Source organism: Benincasa hispida, chromosome 2, assembly GCF_027475165.1.
Source record: "Benincasa hispida cultivar pf3 chromosome 2, pf3_genome.v1.1, whole genome shotgun sequence".
NCBI classification, from domain to species: domain Eukaryota; kingdom Viridiplantae; phylum Streptophyta; class Magnoliopsida; order Cucurbitales; family Cucurbitaceae; genus Benincasa; species Benincasa hispida.
The window spans coordinates 58,737,590-58,746,227 of record NC_143479.1 but is presented as its reverse complement, the minus strand read 5'-3'; positions in this window follow the sequence as shown (position 1 = coordinate 58,746,227).

The following is an 8,638-nucleotide window of genomic DNA, read 5'->3' as shown; positions in this document are numbered from 1 at the left end:
ACTCGAAAACTGGACCACCGCATAGACGACCGCATGTGGAGAAACATTCCATCGCAAAGGAAAACGCATCGATCAACGCATGGATGTTACAGTAATCAGCCGTATGCGTCCATCGCATGGGAGTTGCGCTCGTCAAGCGATTGCGATCATCGTGTAGAATTGCGGCATTAAGCGAACGCACTCATTGAATGATTACGGCTGCGCGACAACGCAAACTAATGGGATCAATGCAAGGTAGGTGGAATGAACACATCAACACATCTACCTCGAGAAAATCCAAAGCTGATGCTGATATTTCACCTACCACGCCGTTAGTGGCAGAGGTTCAGAAAAAAACTAACACACCGAACGTCAGACTTAAAGCAGTCCAATTAATGTTGTCGGCGATCTAAGCTCTATAAATAGAAGCCAATGAGCAGAAATTCAAATTATCCAGGGTTTTCGCCCAAGGTTGAATCCAAGGTTTTCGCTTGAGGTTTGCCTAGGGCGGATCTTTGCGATCCAGACAAAATGCGTGAGAAGACACTTGAGAGTTCTTCACCTCCTTCAACCATTCCGAGTGACGACCAGAGCCTTCGACCGGAGTTAGATCTCAAGAGAGTTAGCTCCTCCTCCCATCCATGGCACCACCAGCAGCGTTGACGCACATCCGCTGGAAGTAAATATTTGCTTCCAGCCGGTCATTTCATTTCCCCTTCTTTTCTTATATTATATTGTATGACATTTTGTGATTAAGGAATTAATACAACTTGTTTTCAATGCACTTCTCTGTTTCCTTCAACTCCATCTCCATCTTCTTTGCTTAGCATCTTTACTTTCATTACAACAATTAGTGGGATTGCTTGGGTATTGCATACTTAGTCATGTGGATTAGAGATATGAAGCATGTAGCATCCCACAAGAGGTGTGCGTTGCGCGAGTGTGTGAGTAACCTTATTTGCTTAGTGTGAAGCTGCTGCAACACCTGTCTATAGGCTAACGCATTGCTTGTCTATGAGTAAAGTCAGCAACAATCAACTGCCCGAGAGGGTAAGTGGTTGGATGCATTAAGTAATGTATGCATTGTTCACTAGGGATAGTAATAATCTTGCGTCAACTAAGTTCATGCATTTGTCTTGTTTTATGTTGTGCCCAACACCCCTTTAGAGCTACTCAAGAGAGAGTCTAAAGAAAGAACCTAATGACTCGAGAGAGCTAGGTTGGAATCTAGATTCGAGAGAGATAGGGACTTAAAGATAAGCTCTGTTTGTCAACACTGCATCGCATACACCCTAGGAATAGGTATGATATTATGTGGTCGCCTTATTTGTGTGTGTGTCACTTTTTCATCGCATAAATAAGAATAGAGGCTTATGTGTAGGTCCTATAGACTTATCACATATATCGCATGCGTTCTAGCATTAAAAGTCGTAGCATTCGTACCGAGAGGTGGATTACTATTGTATGTGTGTTGCATGAGCGCATGGCTTGCATTGACTAGGGTTGCTCTTGCGGTCACTCTTAAGGGTTGCAATGAAATCACCTCCGCATTTTATCTATTTTCCCACACATTTATACCATGTCAAGTGTTGTAGTATCTCTACCTTTCATGCATATTCTCATTGCATTGTCTGTTAGATAAAAGTAGGAGTAGGCTTAACTTATCAACCTCCCTTTCATTCTTTTATTTAAACCGCCGCATGTACATCACCGCATTCATATAGCTACAAGTCCCTGTGTTCAACCTCGGATTACCCGAAAAACTTGCGTTTGTGTTATACTTAGCGTGAGCACAAGAAAACTTGTGGCAGGACGCATGGTCATCGCATACATTCGTTAACGCATTATCATTCCAACGCATGACTATCGACGCATGACTATCAACGCATATCTTAGGAACATGCATCGCATACCACGTCCACGGGATTTTGGTTGTTGAATAATTTGACTTCTAATTTCCCGCCACCAGAGACATACAAGTGGATCGTGTTTTAAATGATAACCTAAATGGTTTGTAGTATATGGATAAGGTTGGATACCTTATCTTAGTGACACTACGAGTATGTCCCACTTTGTAGGTGTTACGAATGTTGTAAAGTGCTACAAATGATCTGATCCTAATCATTCATGTATTAGACATGCGAGCAGGGATATTCTATACAAAAGAGCTTGTATAAGACCGGACCACGAAATGTTTAGTCTCGTTATATAATGCCGTTCATAATTGAGACTTTCATTTCACTAGGATGACCATAGGTAACACGACCTCAATCCTGAGTGAGTTGTGAACTTCTGCCTATGAGGGCGGTCCTTTAATTTGCACGGGTGAGAGTGGTCAGATTGCCGACTCAACAAGCTTACCATTTTGGGGATTCGTCTAATTGGGGAGCTGAGAACTCAGCTACATAAGATGAAATTCACTCATTCCCCGAAGCAGGGGTAAGTAGATAAATTGCTCCCTTAAGGGCGGATTCCGAGTCTTGAATAATGTGAAGCCACACCCTCTCTTGACTCGAGAGGGGTTCAATCATAGTGGGACTATGATCTATTGTTCATTAGAGGAATCAGTGGTATTTAAGAAGTTAGATGTAACTATAGGGGTAAAACGGTAATTTGGCCCAGTTGTACTTATGAGCGGTTTGTGAAGGGTCATCGTATTGTTGATTGATTATGTCCAATGGACATAGAAATATATATGTAGTGCAAAGAGTAGAGCTGTCGGTCTTTAGTGGAGTGCCCGACAGTTAACGGATGGTGGATAATGTGATTAAAGAGTTTAATAAGTTATTCACGTACCGTTGGAGCTTTAAGCTACAGATCCATAAGGTCCCATTGGTAGCTCAATAGATTTAAGTTGAGAATCAATTTTTGGGATTAATTTGAAATGTTCAAATTAATAAGAGTGAATTTGATTATATATGATATAATTAAGTTAATTCAATTATATATGATATAATTAAGTTAATTCAATTATATATGATATAATTGATATAATATATTTGATACATTATTGTTTGATTGGAGGAACTAATATTTGAATATGATTAAAATATATTTTCTATGAATAAGATTCATATTTATTAAATTTAATATAAATATGATTTATATTAAATTCCATAAAATAAAGAAAAAGAACTATGGTTTATATATTGTATATGATGCAATATTAAAACTATATGTTATAAATATAATATGATAAGTTAGTTATCATATTTATTTATATTTATTAATTATTTGATCATTAAATTCTTTTTCTCAATAACCACCCTTAGTGGGTAGTTATTTAGTTTTATGGCAAATTTAGGATAAAATGAAAATTGATTTCAAAATCTTAGAGAACTAACTTGATAAGCAATCGAGTCAGAGAGTCTTACTATACGACCACTTGAGAGCCTAAACGATCGAGTAGGAAGTCTATGCGATAGACTAGTTTTTTTCTACACGATAGTGTTGTTGCCTATACGATCATCTTCCTCCTAAACTCCAATTTTTCCTCCAACCAAAATAAGCTAGAGCCCACCACTCCTAGATTCTCACACTGAGAATATTAAGATAACCTAGTGGTATTGTCCGATTGGTTCGAGGATCGAGTTGCTACCTATTGCTGATCGAGGGAGATCGTCTTGTTCGACACGTTGGTGAACAATCGAGGGATTATCTTGAAGAAAGGTTCTTCAAAGGTATAACCTTTTATCCTTTGTTTTTCATTTCGAGAGCATGTTGTAATTTAAGTTTGTTGCATAATCTGTTCTGTACAACTGTAAATGTATGAGTTCATTCAAAATAGAATTTGGACGATCCGCTTTCGCTCAAAGGTCCTCTATAATTAGAGATCCTTCAGTATTAACATATTATAAAATATTTGCTATATCCATTCTTTATATTATAAAATATATGTTCATGTCATTACAACTTTGGCTTCCTCTCAAAGGCATTCTTTGATTGGAAAGTTTTTTTTTTATTCAGATAACATTCTTTCCATCATTTTGAGTTGTTTGCTCTATCGGCTTTAACTATTTAAAAAAAATAAAAGAAAAAAAATCTTTATACCCAATGATAAGCCCACAAGCCAAATATAGAGTACTCAAATTCCACACTTATAGTACATCAATCCAAGCTTACTAAAAGGGTAAACTAATTAATATCTCCTAAATTAGTTGAAAATTATAAAATAATATGAACTAATTTAATTTTAACACTCTACAAAACAAATAAAGAAAGAATATTATTTGAAATACCTCCTAAATTATTGTTAATTCATATATAATGTTCCCTTTTAGTTTTAAATTAAGGAGTGGTTGAGAAGTAGTAGAGGTAATCACATGGGAAATCAAGTGAATTTAATTATAAATTAGATTAATCTTAATTAGCCAATATTGGGTTTAGAATTAATATTAGTTGGCAAAACGTGGAAGGATGAGTAAATAAAATAAGAAACAATAAAGGGTTGTTTGGCAAACACTCAATCGAAGTGAAGCCCTTGGGGGAAATTAAAAAAAATTGTCAAAGTAGTTTTGTGAAAAGTAAAAAAAGGAGCATTTATAAGAGCAAAGAAAATTGAAGAGCAATATATAAATAATGGATGTAGACTAGTGATGAGTAGAGGTCCCACCATTGTTGAGAGCTTGTAGATCACTAAACTTTTCCATTGTTTTTAATATACCTTTATAATTTGAGAAAATGCCCATTTCTATGTGAGATTCCATCTCTGAATTGATAATTATATTAGTATAGATTTTGTTCGACCAACATCATGTGAAACTTATGATTTGAGATAAATAAATTTTTAAATTTTCATAAGCTAGTCAATTTAAACATTTCATTATTATTACCTTTGAAACTTATCTTTGAATTAATTATCAATGTGTAGACTTCTTCAAATATCGGTTTTACAAAAGGACAATTAGAGTAAGTACATGAACGATACTTAGAGTTGGCAAAATTTTCCATAGACCCTACCCCAATCGGAGAATCCCCGATTTTATCGGGGATGGAAAGGGTATCCTTGCCCCGTCTCGATTAGGTATTTAAATATTTTTATATATATATATATATAAATAAATAAATATAAATATATTAGGTATTTAACTTTTTAAATTTAGCCTAATTTTTAATTTATCCCAATCTAAGCTCAACTAAAATGTCCAAACACAAACCAAATAGAATTTTAGGGGAAAAATTAAAAAAAAAAAAGTTTGCATGGGAAAATAAAAGGGAAAACGGGGAATAGGACCCGTTTCCTCGACGGGTATGGGGATGGGGAATCCTCTCCGTCCCACCCCGGTCCTGTTGCCAACCCTAACGATACTCGAAAAAAATTCTGACTAACAATTTAATTTAATTCATTTATGAAAGTTTAGGAATTTAATTGATACAATTATATGTTCCATACGAGGTTTTCCTAAATAGAATGTAATGAGAGTGTATAATCATATGGTACTACTTTATAATATATATTATAAAGAGAAATTCTTACAGTGAAAAGAAAAAATTATTAAAAAAAAAAAAAGTGAATAAAGTTTATGACCAATTCATATGGTCATTTTCCACCTTGTCCTCCTTTCCTTTCCAATCTTGTGCAAATATGCCATAGATCCAAGTTTCAATATCTCCAAGCTAGAGATATTTATTTATTTTTCTAAAGGTTTTGATGTTTATTGGTTGAATTTTAATTTCTATACTTTCAATTGTCTAATTTTAATCCATGTTCTTTTAATAAATCTTAAATTTAGTCATCACTTCTAGTTTATTGTTGATTTTTCAGAATTTTTTTTTGTTATCCATCAACATTTTTATATAAATTTTAAAAACATATTCACATATTGTATTCTCTTATATGAAATTTTTATTATTTAATCAATTTCAATACATCTTAAATTTAGTCATCACTACTAGTTTATTGTTGATTTTTGGAAAATTTTTTTATTATCTATTTCAATTTTTACTATAAATTTTAAAAACATATTCACATATTATATTCTCTTATATGAAAATTAATATTAGTTAATCACACACTTACAAAAGTTTAAAGTTTAAATTGATATGATGATTAATTCATAATTTAAATTGATACAACCCATAAAGTTTAAAGATATAAATTGATATTTTTCTTTATAATTTCAAAACTTGGAATATTATACTTGACTTTTCATAAACGTTTCAAAAACTAGAAATTCTTTATAATTTCGAACGATGATTTGGAACGAAAATTTAAATTAACATATTATTGTGTTCTAAGTAACGACCACACCATTCTAAGTCTTATTTTTCAAATGAAGTTTTTAAAAATTTCTACCTTGAATGTAGTTTTGCAGGGTCTATGAAAATCAAAGGTAAATATTACAATTTAAAAAAGTAAATAGGTACTTTTGAAATAAAAGGTAAAGTATATGGGTATTTTTATAATTTAGCTTTTCAAAGGGGAGGGATTGGAAAGCCCACATGTTCTTGAAACATTGAATATTTAATTCACAACAAACTATATAGGGATGAAATGCAATATTCTAATGCAAGGAGGCTTCTACAAGCAACCACTTTCTATTCTTGGAGGTTTTTTTTTTTTCTTTTTTTTTTTATGACTTAATTAACCGAGCTACGTTTAAATTGACTATTCTTGTTCAATATTTTAAAATCATCTTTCTCTGACATGCTGAGCTTAGTACTTTGAGTGATTTTATATGAATCTTGTTAGAAGAGAGTTAAGAAGATAAACCAAATCGACATTAATTTAAAGACATGAAGAATCAATTCTTTTTAATATAAAAAGTGTTGTATGAAGATTTGTACCACCGATGTTAGAAAAAATGGAGTATATATTAATTACCGTTGAGTTAGGTTTATTTTGAATACTTTTAAAACCTATTATTTTCTCCCACCGCTTCACATTAAGTATTACCACAACTTTGACAATCACCATTATCTTTAATATTGGCTTTTATAACATCATTTAACCATTGAAAAGCTCACTTGTGTCTTTCAATACTTAATGATATCTTAAAATTTCATATAGTGGTTCTTTAAAATATATATTATAAAGAGAAATTCATACAGTGAAAAGAAAAGAAAAAAAAAGTGAATAAAGTTTAGGACCAACCTATAAGGTCATTTTCCACCTTGTCCTCCTTCCTTCCCAATCATGTGCAAATATGCCATAGATCCAAGTTCCAATATCTCCAAGCTAGAGATATTTATTTATTTTTCTAAAGTTAAAATATTATTTTCTCCATTTTAGTATCTCTATTTTCAATGGTTTAATTTTAATTCATGTCGTCTCAATCAATCTTAAATTTAAAAAGATTTTTTTTTGTTATTCATTAACATTTTTACTATAAATTTTGAAAATATATTCACACATTATATTTTCTCGTATGAAAATTATTATTATTTATTCAATTTCGATAAAAGTTAACTTTGAAAGATTTAAATCTAATTAAAATTGGATAATTGAAAATGTAGGAAGTAAAATTAAACAAACTTTAAAGTATGAAGACCGAGATGATGTTTTAATCTTTTTCTAAAGTGGATTTTTTATTTTTTATTTTTTATTTTTTTATTTTTTTATTTACGTTGTCCTGCCTCTATAACATTGTTTCACTTTGCTTAAGGCTGAAAAGGGGCAGAAGAAGGGAAAAAGAAAGTAAGGCAAATGAATAATTCCAACATCAACTTCGTCCACTCTCCAAGGAACCTCATTTCTCCAAATCATACATTCACAAATTCTTTTCTTTTTAGTTCAACAATACGTAAGGTTAGAATTTGAAATTTTTACCCGAATATAATGCTCAAACCTATTCGAGGTAACAACATACTCACAAAATTGTTCATAGTGTTCATATATTCAAAGACGTGAAGTTTGACGGTTGGTTGGAATATGAAATTGAGCCTAAAAAGATTCATCTTGGAAAGAATGATAGGATTTAATATCATAGTACAAAAATTAAAGGTTAAATTATAAGTTCAGTTGTTGAATTTTACCAAATTTGTATTTCAAAGGTTATCTTTAAAAGCATCTATCTAGGTCCATGATTTACAATTTTGTGTCTAATAGATCTTTTAATATTACAAATGTCTAATAGATACTCAAACTTTCGATTTAATATCTAATAGTTTCCTTGACATTCATTTTTTGTATTTAGTAAGTATCAATTTGTAAAATTGTCGAATAGATCAATGACGTATTAGACACAAAATTGAAAAATTCAATGACTTATTAAACACAAAAATGAAAGTTTAAGTACCCCGTTAGACTTTTTAAGAAAAAAAAAATCAATGACATATTGGATAGAAAATCAAAAAATTCAAAGACCTATAAAAAATTTAGAGACCTAATTGACACAAAAGTGAAATTTTATGAAAATACTAGACATTTTTCAAAGTCCAGAGACCTATTGGAAACAAAATTAAAAATTTAAAAATTTATTATTTATTAAACACTTTTTAAAGTTGAGAGATCAAACAGAAATAAAACTAAAAATTCATGGAATAAATTTATAATTTAACCGAAGCATAAGTAGATTGAATAAGATTTTTTTTTCATCAGTGCAATACAATTGATAACCTCTTTACAAATATTGCTAAAAGAAATGAATCAAACTACACTTAAACGAGTTGTTATAGGCTAACTTAACATTGTTCAACTAGTAAAGACATATCCAATCAA